Consider the following 16,452-nt stretch of genomic DNA (forward strand, 5'->3'; position numbering starts at 1 on the left):
TGAGATACTCGCCTCCCAATAGGAGATCCTGTCGTTGCCATAGAAACGCACCTCCATTTAGAAAGAGAAGGCATAGAACCTATAGTATTTCATAGCGACGCAATTTCTGGGTTAATTCATCATTGTGAGGGATCGGCGGTTGCAATAATGAAGAAATAGTGCATCCGACATGAGAGACTCTCCTCCCAATAGGAGATTCTGTCGTTGCCATAGAAACGCTCCTCGATTTAGAAAGAGAAGTCACAGAACCCATAGTATTTCATAGCGACGCAATTTCTGTGTTTATTCGTCATTGTGAGGGATCGACGGATCCAATAAAGAAGGCATGGTGCATCCGACATGAGATACTCGCCTCGCAATAGGAGATTCTGTCGTTGCCATAGAAACGCTCCTCGATTTAGAAAGAGAAGTCACAGAACCCATAGTATTTCATAGCGACGCAATTTCTGTGTTTATTCGTCATTGTGAGGGATCGACGGATGCAATAAAGAAGGCATGGTGCATCCGACATGAGATACTCGCCTCGCAATAGGAGATCCTGTCGTCGCCATAGAAACGCTCCTCGATTTAGAAAGAGAAGACATAGAACCTATAGTATTTCATAGCGACGCAATTTCTGTGTTAATTCGTCATTGTGAGGGATCGACGAATGCAATAAAGAATGAATAGTGCATCCGAAAAGAGATACTCGCCTCCCAATAGGAGATCCTTTCGTTGCCATAGGATCGTTCCTCGATTTATTAAGAGAAGGCATAGAACCTATAGTATTTCATAGCGACGCAATTTCTGTGTTAATTCGTCATTGTGAGGGATCGACGGATGCAATAAAAAAGGAATAGTGCATCCGACATGAGATACAAGCCACCCAATGGGAGATCCTGTCGTTGCCATAGAAACGGTCCTCGATTTAGAAAGAGAAGTCATAGAACTTATAGTGTTTCTTAGCGAAGCAATTTCTGTGTTGATACGTCATTGTTAGGGATCGACGGATGCAATAAAGAAGGAATAGTGCATCCGAAATGAGATACTCACCTCCCAACTGGAGATCCTGTCGTTGCCATAGAAACGCTACACGATTTAGAATGAGAAGTCATAGAACCTATATAATTTCATAGCGACGCAATTTCTGTGTTAATTCGTCATTGTGAGGGAACGACGGATGCAATAAAGAAGGAATAGTGCATCCGACATGAGATACACGCCTCCCAGTAGGAGATCCTGACGTTGCCATAGGATCGTTCCTCGATTTAGAAAAAGAACACATAGAACAAATAGTATTACATAGCGACGCTATTTCTGTGTTAATTCGTCATTGTGAGGGATCGACGGATGCAATAAAGAAGGAACAGTGCATCCGACATGAGATACTCGCCTCCCAATAGGAGATCCTGTTGTTGCCATAGAAACGCACCTCGATTTAGAAAGAGAAGGCATAGAACCTATAGTATTTCATAGCGACGCAATTTCTGTGTCAATTCGTCATTGTGAGTGATCGACGGATGCAATAATGAAGAAATAGTGCATCCGACATGAGATACTCTCCTCCCAATAGGAGATCCTTTCGTTTCCATAGGATCAATCCTCGATTTAGAAAGCGAATGCATATAACCTATAATACTCCATAGCGACGCAATTTATGTGTTTATTCGTCATTGTGAGGGATCGACGGATGCAATAAAGAAGGAATAGTGCATCCGACATGAGATACACGCCTCCCAGTAGGAGATCCTGACGTTGCCATAGAAACGATCCTCGATTTAGAAAGAGAAGTCATAGAACCTATAGTATTTCATAGCGACGCAATTTCTGTGTTAATTCGTCATTGTCGGGGATCGACGGATGCAATAAAGAAGGAATAGTGCATCCGACATGAGATACTCTCCTCCCAAAAGGAGATCCTGTCGTTGCCATCGAAACGCTTCTCGATTTAGAAAGAGAAGTCATAGAACCTATAGTACTTCATAGCGACGCAATTTATGTGTTAATTCGTCGTTGTGAGGGATAGACGGATGCAACAAAGAAGGAATAGTGCATCCGAAAAGAGATACTCGCCTCCCAATAGGAGATCCTTTCGTTGCCATAGGATCGTTCCTCGATTTAGAAAGAGAAGGCATTGAACTTATAGTATTTCATAGAGACGCAATTTCTGTGTTAATTCGTCACTGTGAGGGATCCACGGATGCAATAAAGAAGGAATAGTGCATCCGAAAAGAGATAATCGCCTCCCAATAGGAGATCCTGTCGTTGCCATAGAAACGCTCCTCGATTGAGAAAGAGAAGTCATAGAACCTATATTATTTCATAGCGACACAATTTCTGTGTTAATTCGTCATTGTTAGGGATCGACCGATGCAATAGAGAAGGAATAGTGCATCCGAAAAGAGATACTCGCCTCCCAATAGGAGATCCTTTCGTTGCCATTGGATCGTTCCCGATTTAGCAAGAGAAGGCGTAGAACTTATAATATTTCATAGCGTCAAAATTTCTGTGTTAATTCGTCATTGTGAGGGATCGACGTATGCAATAAAGAAGGAATAGTGCATCCGACATGAGATACTCGCCTCCCAATAGGAGATCCTGTCGCTGCCATAGAAACGCTCCTCGATTTAGAAAGAGAAGTCATAGAACCTATATAATTTCATAGCGACGCAATTTCTGTGTTAATTCGTCATTGTGAGGGAACGACGGATGCAATAAAGAATGAATAGTGCATCCGACATGAGATACTCGCCTCCCAATAGAAGATCCTGTCGTTGCAATAGAAATGGTCCTCGATTTAGAAAGAGAAGTCATAGAACCTATAGTATTTCATAGCGACGCAATTTCTGTGTTAATTCGTCATTGTGAGGGAGCGACGGATGCAATAAAGAAGGAATAGTGCATCCGACATGAGATACTCGCCTCCCAATAGGAGATCCTGTCGTTGCCATAGAAACGCTCCTCGATTTAGAAAGAGAAGTCGTAGAACCTATAGTATTTCATAGCGACGCAATTTCTGTGTTAATTCGTCATTGTGAGGGATCGACGGATGAAATAAAGAAGGAATAGTGCATCCGACATGAGATACTCTCCTCCCAATAGGAGATCCTGTCGTTGCCTTTGAAACGCTTTTCGATTTAGAAAGAGAAGTCATAGAACCTATATTATTTCATAGCGACGCAATTTCTGTGTTAATACGTCATTGTGAGGGATCTACGGATGCAATAGAGAATGAATAGTGCATCCGAAAAGAGATACTCGCCTCCCAATTGGAGATCCTTTCGTTGCCATAGGATCGTTCCTCGATTTAGGAAGAGAAGGCATAGAACCTATAGTATTTCATAGCGACGCAATATCTGTGTTAATTCGTCATTGAGAGGGATCGACGGATGCAATAAAAAAGGAATAGTGCATCTAACATGAGATACAAGCCACCCAATGGGAGATCCTGTCGTTGCCATAGAAACGGTCCTCGATTTAGAAAGAGAAGTCATAGAACTTATAGTTTTTCATAGCGAAGCAATTTCTGTGTTGATACGTCATTGTTAGGGATCGACGGATGCAATAAAGAAGGAATAGTGCATCCGACATGAGATACTCGCCTCCCAATAGGAGATCCTGTCGTTGCCATAGAAACGCTCCTCGATTTAGAAAGAGAAGTCATAGAACCTATAGTATTTCATAGCGACGCAAGTTCTGCGTTAATTCGTCATTGTGAGGGATCGACGGATGCAATATCGAAGGAATAGAGCATCCGACATGAGATTCTCGCCTCCCAATAGGAGATCCTGTCGTTGCCATAGAAACGCTCCTCGATTTAGAAAGAGAAGTCATAGAACTTATAGTATATCATAGCGAAGAAATTTCTGTGTCGATACGTCATTGTTAGGGATCGACGGATGCAATAAAGAAGGAATAGTGCATCCGACATGAGATACTCGCCTCCCAATAGGAGATCCTGTAGTTGCCATAGAAACTCTCCTCGATTTAGAAAGAGAAGTCATAGAACCTATAGTATTTCATAGCAACGCAATTTTGTGTTAAATCGTCTTTGTGAGGGATCGACGGATGCAATAAAGAAGGGATAGTGCATGCGACATGAGATACTCGCCTCCCAATAGGAGATCCTGTCGTTGCTATAGAAACGCTATTCGATTTAGAAAGAGAAGTCATAGAACCTATAGTATTTCATAGCGACGCAATTTCTGTGTTAATTCGTAATTGTGAGGGATCGACGGATGCTATAGAGAAGGAATAGTGCATCCGAAAAGAGATACTCGCCTCCCAATACGAGATCCTTTCGTTGCCATAGGATCGTTCCTCGATTTAGAAAGAGAACGCATAGTACAAATAGTATTTCATAGCGACGCTATTTCTGTGTTAATTCGTCATTGTTAGGGATCGACGGATGCAATAGAGAAGGAATAGTGCATCCGACATGAGATTCTCGCCTCCCAATAGGAGATCCTGTCGTTGCCATAGAAACGCTCCTCGATTTAGAAAGAGAAGTCATAGAACCTATAGTATTTCATAGCGACGCAATTTCTGTGTTAATTCGTCATTGTGAGGGATCGACGGATGCAATAAAGAAGGAATAGTGCGTCGGACATGAGATACTCACCTCCCAATAGGAGATCCTGTCCTTGCCATAGAAACGCTCCTCGATTTAGAAAGAGAAGTCATAGAACCTATAGTATATCATAGCGAAGCAAATTCTGTGTTAATATGTCATTGTTAGGGATCGACGGATGCAATAAAGGAGGAATAGTGCATCCGACATGAGATACTCGCCTCCCAATAGGAGATCCTGTCGTTGCCATAGGAACGCTCCTCGATTTAGAAAGAGAAGTCATAGAACCTATATTATTTCATAGCGACGCAATTTCTGTGTTAATTCGTAATTGTGAGGGATCGACGGATGCAATAGAGAAGGAATAGTGCATCCGAAAAGAGATACTCGCCTCCCAATACGAGATCCTTTCGTTGCCATAGGATCGTTCCTCGATTTAGAAAGAGAACGCATAGTACAAATAGTATTTCATAGCGACGCAATTTCTGTGTTAATTCGTCATTGTGAGGGATCGACGGATGCAATAAAGAAGAAATAGTGCATCCGACATGAGATACTCGCCTCCCGATAGGAAATTTCGTCGTTGCCATAGAATCGCTCCTCGATATTGTAAGAGAAGTCATAGATCTTATAGTATTTCATAGCGAAGCAATTTCTGTGTTAATTCGTCATTGTGAGGGATCGAATAATGCAATAAAGAAGGAATAGTGCATCGGACATGAGATATTCGCCCCAAAATAGGAGATCCTTTCGTTGCCATAGGGTCGATCCTCGATTTAGAAACAGAAGGCATCGTACCTATAGTATTTCATAGCGAAGCAATTTCTGTGTTAATTCGTCATTGTGAGGGATCGACGGATGGAATAAAGAAGGAATAGTGCATCCGACATGAGATACTCGCCTCCCAATAGAACATCCTGTCGTTGCCATTGGTTCGTTCCTCGATTAAAAAAGAGAATTCATGGAACCTACAGTATTTCATAGCGACGCAATATCTGTGTTAAATCGTCATTGTGAGGGATTGACGGACGCAATAAAGAAGGAATAGTGCATCCGACATGAGATACTCGCCTCACAATAGAAGATCCTGTCGTTGCCATAGGATCGTTCCTCGATTTAGAAAGAGAAGGCGTAGAAGCTAAAGTATTTCATAGCGAAGCAATTTCTGTTTTAATTCGTCATTGTGAGGGATCGACGGATGCAATAAAGAAGGAATAGTGCATCCGACATGAGATACTCGCCTCCCTATAGGAGATCCTGTCGTTGTCATAGGATCGTTCCTCGATTTAGAAAGAGAAGGCATTAAACCTATAGTATTTCATAGCGACGCAATTTCTGTTTTAATTCGTCATTGTGAGGGATCGACTGATGCAATAAAGAAGGAATAGTGCATCCGACATGAGATACTCGCCTCCCAATAGAAGATCCTGTCGTTGTCATAGAATCGTAACTCGATTTAGATAGAGAATGCATAGAAGCCATAGTATTTCATAGCGAAGCAATTTCTGTGTTAATTCGTCATTGTGTGGGATCGACGGATGCAATAAAGAAGGAATAGTGCATCCGACATGAGATATTCGCCTCCCAATAGGAGATCCTTTCTTTGCCATAGGACCGTTCCTCGATTTACAAAGAGAAGTCACAGAACCTATAGTATTTCACGGCGAAGCAATTTATGTGTCAATTCGTCATTGTGAGGGATCGACGGATGCAATAAAGAAGGAATAGTGCATCCAACATGAGTTATTCGCCTCCCAAAGGGAGATCCTGTCGTTGCCATGGGATCGTTCAACGATTTAGGAAGAGAAGTCATAGAACCTATATTATTTCATAGCGACGCAATTTCTGTGTTAAATCGTCATTGTGAGGGATCGACGGAAGCAATAAAGAAGGAATAGTGCATCAAACATGAGATACTCACCTCCCAATAGGAGATCTTTCGTTGCAATAGGATCGTTCTTCGATTTAGAAAGAGAAGGCATACAACCTATAGTATTTCATAGCGAAGCAATTTCTGTGTTAAATCGTCATTGTGAGGGATCGACGGATGCAATAAAGAAGGAATAGTGCATCCGACATGAGATACTCGCCTCCCAATAAGGGATCCTGTCGTTGCCATAGGATCGTTTCTCGATTTAGAAAGAGAAGGCCTAGAAGCTATAGTATTTCATAGCGAAGGAATTTCTGTTTTAATTCGTCCTTGTGAGGGATCGCCGGATGCAATAACGAAGGAATAGTGCATCCGACATGAGATACTCGCCTCGCAGTAGGAGCTCCACTCGTTGCCATAGGATCGTTCCTCGATTTAGAAAGAGAAGCATAGAACCTATCGTATTTCATAGCGAAGCAATTTATCTGTTAATTCGTCATTGAGAGGGATCGACGGATGCAATAAAGAAGGAATAGTGCATCCGACATGAGATACTCGCCTCCCTATAGGAGATCCTGTCGTTGTCATAGGATCGTTCCTCGATTTAGAAAGAGAAGGCATATAACCTATAGTGTTTCATAGCGAAGCAATTTCTGTGTTAATTCGTCATTGTGAGGGATCGACGGATGCAATAATGAAGGAATAGTGCATCCAACAGGAGATATTAGCCTCTCAATAGGAGATCCTTTCTTTGCAATACGATCGTTCCTCGATTTAGAAAGAGAAGGCATACAACCTATAGTATTTCATAGCGACGCAATTTCTGTGTTAATTCGTCATTGTGAGGGATCGACGGATGCAATAATGAAGGAATAGTGCATCCGACATGAGATACTCGCCTCCCAATAGGAGATCCTTCGTTGCCATAGGATCGTTCCTGGATTTAGAAAGAGATGGCATAGAACCTATAGTATTTCATTGCGACGCAATTTCTGTGTTAATTCGTCATTGTGAGGGATTGACGGATGCAATAAAGAAAGAATAGTGCATCCTACATGAGATACTCGCCTCCCAATAGGAGATCCTGTCATTGCCATAGGATCGTTCCTCGATTTAGAAAGAGAAGGCATAGAACCTATAGTATTTCATAGCGAAGAAATTTCTGTGTTAATTCGTCATTGTGAGGGATTGGCGAATGCAATAAAGAAGGAATAGTGCATCCGACATTAGATACGCGTCTCCCAATAGGAGATCCTTTCGTTGCCATAGGATCGTTCCTCGATTTAGAAAGCGAAGGCATAGAACCTATTGTATTTCATAGCGAAGCAATTTCTGTGTTAATTCGTCATTGTGAGGGATCGACGAATGCAATAAAGAAGGAATAGTGCATCCGACAAGAGATACTCGCCCCAAAATAGGAGATCGTCTCATTGCCATAGGATCGTCCCTCGATTTAGAATGAGAAGGCATAGTACCTATAGTATTTCATAGCGTCGCAATTTCTGTGTTAATTCGTCATTGTGAGGGATCGACGGACGCAATAAAGAAGGAATAGTGTATCCGACATGAGATACTCGCCTCACAATAGGAGTTCCTGTCGTTGCCATAGGATCGTTCCTCGATTTAGAAAGAGAAGGCATAGAACCTATAGTATTTCATAGAGACGCAATTTCTGTGTTAATTCGTCATTGTGAGGGATCGACGGATGCAATATAGAAATAATAGTGCATCCGACATGAGATACTCGCCTCCCAATTAAAGATCCTGTCGTTGCCATAGGATCGTACCTCGATTTAGAAAGAAAAGGCATAGAACCTACAGTATTTCATAGCGACGCAATTTCTGTGTTAATTCGTCATTGTGAGGGATCGACGGATGCAATAAAGAAGGAATAGTGCATCCGACATGAGATACTCGCCTCCCAAAAGAAGATCCTGTCGTTGCCATAGGATCGCTCCTCGAGTTTGAAAGAGAAGGCATAGAACCTATAGTATTTCATAGCGAAGCAATTTCTGTGTTAATTCGTCATTGTGAGGGATCGACGGATGCAATAAAGAAGGAATAGTGCATCCGACATGAGATATTCGCCGCCCAATAGGAGATCCCCTCTTTGCCATAGGATCGTTCCTCGATTTAGGAAGAGAAGTCATAGAACCTATAGTATATCATGCCGAAGCAATTTCTGTGTTAATTCGTCATTGTGAGGGATCGACCGATGCAATAAAGAAGGAATAGTGCATCCAACATGAGATATTCGCCTCCCAAAAGGAGAACCTGTCGTTGCCATAGGATCGTTCCTCGATTTAGATAGAGAAGGCATAGAAGCTATAGTATTTCATAGCGAACAATTTCTGTTATAATTCGTCATTGTGAGGGATCGACGGATGCAATAAAGAAGGAATAGTGCATCCGACATGAGATACTCGCCTCGCAATAGGAGATCCTGTCGTTGCCATAGGATCGCTCCTCGATTTAGAAAGAGAAGGCATAGTACCTATAGTATTTCATAGCGACGCAATTTCTGTGTTAATTCGTCATTGTGAGGGATCGACGGAAGCAATAAAGAAGGAATAGTGCATCAAACATGAGATACTCACCTCCCAATAGGAGATCCTTTCGTTGCCATAGGATCGTTCTTCGATTTAGAAAGAGAAGGCATACAACCTATAGTATTTCATAGCGAAGCAATTTCTGTGTTAAATCGTCATTGTGAGGGATCGACGGATGCAATAAAGAAGGAATAGTGCATCCGACATGAGACACTCGCCTCCCAATAGGGGATCCTGTCGTTGCCATAGGATCGTTCCTCGATTTAGAAAGAGAAGGCCTAGAAGCTATAGTATATCATAGCGAAGCAATTTCTGTTTTAATTCGTCATTGTGAGGGATCGACGGATGCAATAAAGAAGGAATAGTGCATCCGACATGATATACTCGCCTCGCAGTAGGAGCTCCTGTCGTTGCCATAGGATCGTTCCTCGATTTAGAAAGAGAAGCATAGAACCTATCGTATTTCATAGCGAAGCAATTTATCTGTTAATTCGTCATTGAGAGGGATCGACGGATGCAATAAAGAAGGAGTAGTGCATCCGACATGAGATACTCGCCTCCCTATAGGAGATCCTGTCGTTGTCATAGGATCGTTCCTCGATTTAGAAAGAGAAGGCATATAACCTATAGTGTTTCATAGCGAAGCAATTTCTGTGTTAATTCGTCATTGTGAGGGATCAACGGATGCAATAATGAAGGAATAGTGCATCCAACTGGAGATATTAGCCTCTCAATAGGAGATCCTTTCGTTGCAATACGATCGTTCCTCGATTTAGAAAGAGAAGGCATACAACACATAGTATTTCATAGCGACGCAATTTCTGTGTTAATTCGTCATTGTGAGGGATCGACGGATGCAATAATGAAAGAATAGTGCATCCGACATGAGATACTCGCCTCCCAATAGGAGATCCTTCGTTGCCATAGGATCGTTCCTCGATTTAGAAAGAGATGGCATAGAACCTATAGTATTTCATAGCGACGCAATTTCTGTGTTAATTCGTCATTGTGAGGGATCGACGGATGCAATAAAGAAAGAATAGTGCATCCGACATGAGATATTCGCCTCCCAATAGGAGATCCTGTCAATGCCATAGGATCGTTCCTCGATTTAGAAAGAGAAGGCATAGAACCTATAGTATTTCATAGCGAAGAAATTTCTGTGTTAAATCGTCATTGTGAGGAATTGGCGAATGCAATAAAGAAGGAATAGTGCATCCGACATTAGATACGCGTCTCCCAATAGGAGATCCTTTCGTTGCCATAGGATCGTTCCTCGATTTAGAAAGCGAAGGCATAGAACCTATAGTATTTCATAGCGAATCAATTTCTGTGTTAATTCGTCATTGTGAGGGATCGACGAATGCAATAAAGAAGGAATAGTGCATCCGACATGAGATACTCGCCCCAAAATAGGAGATCGTTTCGTTGCCATAGGATCGTTCCTCGATTTAGAAGAGAAGGCATAGTACCTATAGTATTTCATAGCGAAGCAAGTTCTGTGTTAATTCGTCATTGTGAGGGATCGACGAATGCATTAAAGAAGGAATAGTGCATCCGACATGAGATACTCGCCTCCTAATAGGAGATCCTGTCGTTGCCATAGGACCGTTCCTAGATTTAGAAAGAGAAGGCATAGTACCTATAGTATTTCATTGCGTCGCAATTTCTGTGTTAATTCGTCATTGTGAAGGATCGACGGACGCAATAAAGAAGGAATAGTGTATCCGACATGAGATACTCGCCTCACAATAGGAGATCCTGTCGTTGCCATAGGATCGTTCATCGATTTAGAAAGAGAAGGCATAGAACCTATAGTATTTCATAGAGACGCAATTTCAGTGTTAATTCGTCATTGTGAGGGATCGACGGATGCAATATAGAAATAATAGTGCATCCGACATGAGATACTCGCCTCCCAATTGGAGATCCTGTCGTTGCCATAGGATCGTACCTCGATTTAGAAAGAAAAGGCATAGAACCTACAGTATTTCATAGCGACGCAATTTCTGTGTTAATTCGTCATTGTGAGGGATCGACGGATGCAATAAAGAAGGAATAGTGCATCCGACATGAGATATTCGCCGCCCAATAGGAGATCCCCTCTTTGCCATAGGATCGTTCCTCGATTTAGAAAGAGAAGTCATAGAACCTATAGTATTTCATGCCGAAGCAATTTCTGTGTTAATTCGTCATTGTGAGGGATCGACGGATGCAATAAAGAAGGAATAGTGCATCCGACATGAGATATTCGCCGCCCAATAGGAGATCCCCTCTTTGCCATAGGATCGTTCCTCGATTTAGAAAGAGAAGTCATAGAACCTATAGTATTTCATGCCGAAGCAATTTCTGTGTTAATTCGTCATTGTGAGGGATCGACGGATGCAATAAAGAAGGAATAGTGCATCCAACATGAGATATTCGCCTCCCAAAAGGAGAACCTGTCGTTGCCATAGGATCGTTCAACGATTTAGAAAGAGATGTCATAGAACCTATAGTATTTCATAGCGACGTAATTTCGGTGTTAATTCGTCATTGTGAGGGATCGACGGATGCAATAAAGAAGGAATAGTGCATCCGACATGAGATACTCACCTCCCAATAGGATATCCTGTCGTTGCCATAGGATCGTTCCTCGATTTAGATAGAGAAGGCATAGAAGCTATAGTATTTCATAGCGAAGCAATTTCTGTTATAATTCGTCATTGTGAGGGATCGACGGATGCAATAAAGAAGGAATAGTGCATCCGACATGAGATACTCGCCTCCCAATAGGAGATCCTGTCGTTGCCATAGGATCGTTCCTCGATTTAGAAAGAAAAGCATAGAACCTATAGTATTTCATAGCGACGCAACTTCTGTGTTAATTCGTCATTGAGAGGGATCGACGGATGCAATAAAGAAGGAATAGTGCATCCGACATGAGATACACGCCTCCCAATGGGAGATCCTGTCGTTGTCATAGGATCGTTCGTCGATTTAGAAAGAAAAGGCATATAACCTATAGTATTTTATAGCGAAGCAATTTCTGTGTTAATTCGTCAATGTGAGGGATCGACGGATGCAATAAAGAAGGAATAGTGTATCCGACATGAGATACTCGCCTCCCAATAGGAGATCCTGTCGTTGCCAAAGGATCGTTTCTCGATTTAGAAAGAGAAGGCATAGAACCTTTAGTATTTCATAGCGACGCAATTTCTGTGTTAATTCGTCATTGTAAGGGATCGACGCATGCAATAATGAAGGAATAGTGCATCCAACATGAGATATTAGCCTCCCAATAGGAGATCCTTTCGTTGCAATACGATCGTTCCTTGATTTAGAAAGAGAAGGCATAGAACCTGTAGTATTTCATAGCGACGCAATTTCTGTGTTAATCTGTCATTGTGAGGGATCGACGGATGCAATAATGAAGGAATAGTGCATCCGACATGAGATACTCGCCTCCCAATAGAAGATCCTGTCGTTGCCATAGGTTCGTTCATCGATTTAGGAAGAGAAGGCTTAGAAGCTATAGTATTTCATAGCGAAGCAATTTCTGTTTTAATTCGTCATTGTGAGGGATCGAATACTGCAATAAAGAAGGAATAGTGCATCCCACATGAGATATTCGCCCCACAATAGGAGATCCTTTCGTTGCCCTAGGGTCGATCCTCGATTTAGAAACAGAAGGCATAGTACCTATAGTATTTCATAGCTAAGCAATTTCGTTGTTATTCGTCATTGTGAGGGATCGACGGATGCAATAAAGAAGGAATAGTGCATCCGACATGAGATACTCGCCTCCCAATAGAAGATCCTGTCGTTGCTATAGGTTCGTTCATCGATTTAAATAAAGTAGTCATAGAACCTACAGTATTTCATAGCGACGCAATTTCTGTGTTAATTCGTCATTGTGAGGGATCGACGGACGCAATAAAGAAGGAATAGTGCATCCGACATGAGATACTCGCCTCACAATAGAAGATCCTGTCGTTGCCATAGGATCGTTCCTCGATTTAGGAAGAGAAGGCTTAGAAGCTATAGTATTTCATAGCGAAGCAATTTCTGTTTTAATTCGTCATTGTGAGGGATCGACGGATACAATAAAGAAGGAATAGTGCATCCGACATGAGATACTCGCCTCCCTATTGGAGATCCTGTCGTTGTCATAGGATCGTTCCTCGATTTAGAAAGAGAAGGCATATCACCTATAGTATTTCATAGCGAAGAAATTTCTGTGTTAATTCGTCATTGTGAGGGATCGACGGATGCAATAAAGAACGAATAGTGCATCCGACATGAGATACTCGCCTCCCAAAAGAAGATCCTGTCGTTGCCATAGGATCATTCCTCGATTTAGAAAGAGAAGGCATTAAACCTATAGTATTTCATAGCAACGCAATTTCTGTGTTAATTCGTCATTGTGAGGGATCGACGGATGCAATAAAGAAGGAATAGTGCATCCGACATGAGATACTCGCCTCCCAATAGAAGATCCTGTCGTTGTCATAGAATCGTAACTCGATTTAGAAAGAGAAGGCATAGAAGCTATAGTATTTCATAGCGAAGCAATTTCTGTGTTAATTCGTCTTTGTGAGGGATCGACGGATGCAATAAAGAAGGAATAGTGCATCCGACATGAGATATTCGCCTCCCAATAGGAGATCCTTTCTTTGCCATAGGACCGTTCCTCGATTTAGAAAGAGAAGTCACAGAACCTATAGTATTTCATGGCGAAGCAATTTCTGTGTTAATTCGACATTGTGAGGGACCGACGGATGCAATAAAGAAGGAATAGTGCATCCAACATGAGTTATTCGCCTCCCAATAGGAGATCCTGTCGTTGCCATAGGATCGTTCAACGATTTAGAAAGAGAAGTCATAGAACCTATAGTGTTTCATAGCGACGCAATTTCTGTGTTAATTCGTCATTGTGAGGGATCGACGGATGCAATAAAGAAGGAATAGTGCATCCAAAATCAGATACTCACCTCCCAATAGGAGATCCTTTCGTTGCCATAGGATCCTTCTTCGATTTAGAAAGAGAAGGCATAGTACCTATAGTATTTCATAGCGAAGCAATTTCTGTGTTAATTCGTCATTGTGAGGGATCGACGGATGCAATAATGAAGGAATAGTGCATCCAACACGAGATATTAGCCTCCCAATAGGAGATCCTTTCGTTGCAATACGATCGTTCCTCGATTTAGAAAGAGAAGGCATACAACCTATAGTATTTCATAGCGACGCAATTTCTGTGTTAATTCGTCATTGAGAGATTGAGAGGGATCGACGGATGCAATAATGAAGGAATAGTGCATCCGACATGAGAATCTCGCCTCCCAATAGGAGATCCTTCGTTGCCATAGGATCGTTCCTCGATTTAGAAAGAGAAGGCATAGAACCTATAGCATATCATAGCGACGCAATTTCTGTGTTAATTCGTCATTGTGAGGGATCGACGGATGCAATAAAGAAGGAATAGTGCATCCGACATGAGATATTCGCCCCACAATAGGAGATCCTTTCGTTGCCATAGGATCGTTCCTCGATTTCGAAAGAGATGGCATAGAACCTATAGTATTTCATAACGACGCAATTTCTGTGTTAATTCGTCATTGTGAGGGATCGACGGATGCAATAAAGAAGGAATAGTGCATCCGACATGAGATACTCGCCTCCCAATAGAAGATCCTGTCGTTGCCATAGGTTCGTACCTCGATTTGGAAAGAGATGGCATAGAACCTATAGTATTTCATAGCGACCCAATTTCTGTGTTAATTCGTCATTGTGAGGGATCGACGGATGGAATAAAGAAGGAATAGTGCATCCGACATCAGATACTCGCCTCCCAATAGAAGATCCTGTCGTTGCCATAGAATCGTTCCTCGATTTAGAAAGAGAAGGCATAGAATCTATAGTATTTCATAGCGAAGCAATATCTGTGTTAATTCGTCATTGTGAGGGATCGACGGATGCAATTAAGAAGGAGTAGTGCATCCGACATGAGATATTCGCATCGCAATTGGAGATCCTTTCGTTGCCATAGGATCGTTCCTCGATTTAGAAAGAGAAGGCATAGTACCTATAGTATTTCATAGCGAAGCAATTTCTGTGTTAATTCGTCATTGTGAGGGTTCGACGGATGCAATAAAGAAGGAATAGTGCATCCGACATGAGATTCTCGCCTCACAATAGAAGAACCTGTCGCTTCCATAGGATCGTTCCTCGATTTAGAAACAGAAGGCATAGAACCTGTAGTATTTCATAGCGACGAAATTTCTGTGTTAATTCGTCATTGTGAGGGATCGACGGATGCAACAATGAAGGAATAGTGCATCCAACATGAGATATTAGCCTCCCAATAGGAGATCCTTTCGTTGCAATAGGATCTTTCCTCGATTTAGGAAGAGATGGCATACAACTTATAGTATTTCATAGCGACGCAATTTCTGTGTTAGTTCGGCATTGTGAGGGATCGACGGATGCAATAATGAAGGAATAGTGCATCCGACATGAGATACTCGCCTCCCAATAGGAGGTCCTTCGTTGCCATAGGATCGTTCCTCGATTTAGGAAGAGAAGGCATAGAACCTATAGTATTTCATAGCGACGCAATTTCTGTGTTAATTCGTCATTGTGAGGGATCGAAGGATGCAATAAAGAAGGAATAGTGCATCCGACATGAGATACTCGCCTCACAATAGAAGATCCTGTCGTTGCCATAGGATCGTTCCTCGATTTAGAAAGAGAAGGCATTAAACCTATAGTATTTCATAGCAACGCAATTTCTGTGTTAATTCGTCATTGTGAGGGATCGACGGATGCAATAAAGAAGGAATAGTGCATCCGACATGAGATACTCGCCTCCCAATAGAAGATCCTGTCGTTGTCATAGAATCGTAACTCGATTTAGAAAGAGAAGGCATAGAAGCTATAGTATTTCATAGCGAAGCAATTTCTGTGTTAATTCGTCTTTGTGAGGGATCGACGGATGCAATAAAGAAGGAATAGTGCATCCGACATGAGATATTCGCCTCCCAATTGGAGATCCTTTCTTTGCCATAGGACCGTTCCTCGATTTAGAAAGAGAAGTCACAGAACCTATAGTATTTCATGGCGAAGCAATTTCTGTGTTAATTCGACATTGTGAGGGACCGACGGATGCAATAAAGAAGGAATAGTGCATCCAACATGAGTTATTCGCCTCCCAATAGGAGATCCTGTCGTTGCCATAGGATCGTTCAACGATTTAGAAAGAGAAGTCATAGAACCTATAGTGTTTCATAGCGACGCAATTTCTGTGTTAATTCGTCATTGTGAGGGATCGACGGATGCAATAAAGAAGGAATAGTGCATCCAAAATCAGATACTCACCTCCCAATAGGAGATCCTTTCGTTGCCGTAGGATCCTTCTTCGATTTAGAAAGAGAAGGCATAGTACCTATAGTATTTCATAGCGAAGCAATTTCTGTGTTAATTCGTCATTGTGAGGGATCGAC

The sequence above is a fragment of the Schistocerca cancellata genome, chromosome 7 (genome assembly GCF_023864275.1).
Source record: "Schistocerca cancellata isolate TAMUIC-IGC-003103 chromosome 7, iqSchCanc2.1, whole genome shotgun sequence".
Lineage (NCBI taxonomy): Eukaryota > Metazoa > Arthropoda > Insecta > Orthoptera > Acrididae > Schistocerca > Schistocerca cancellata.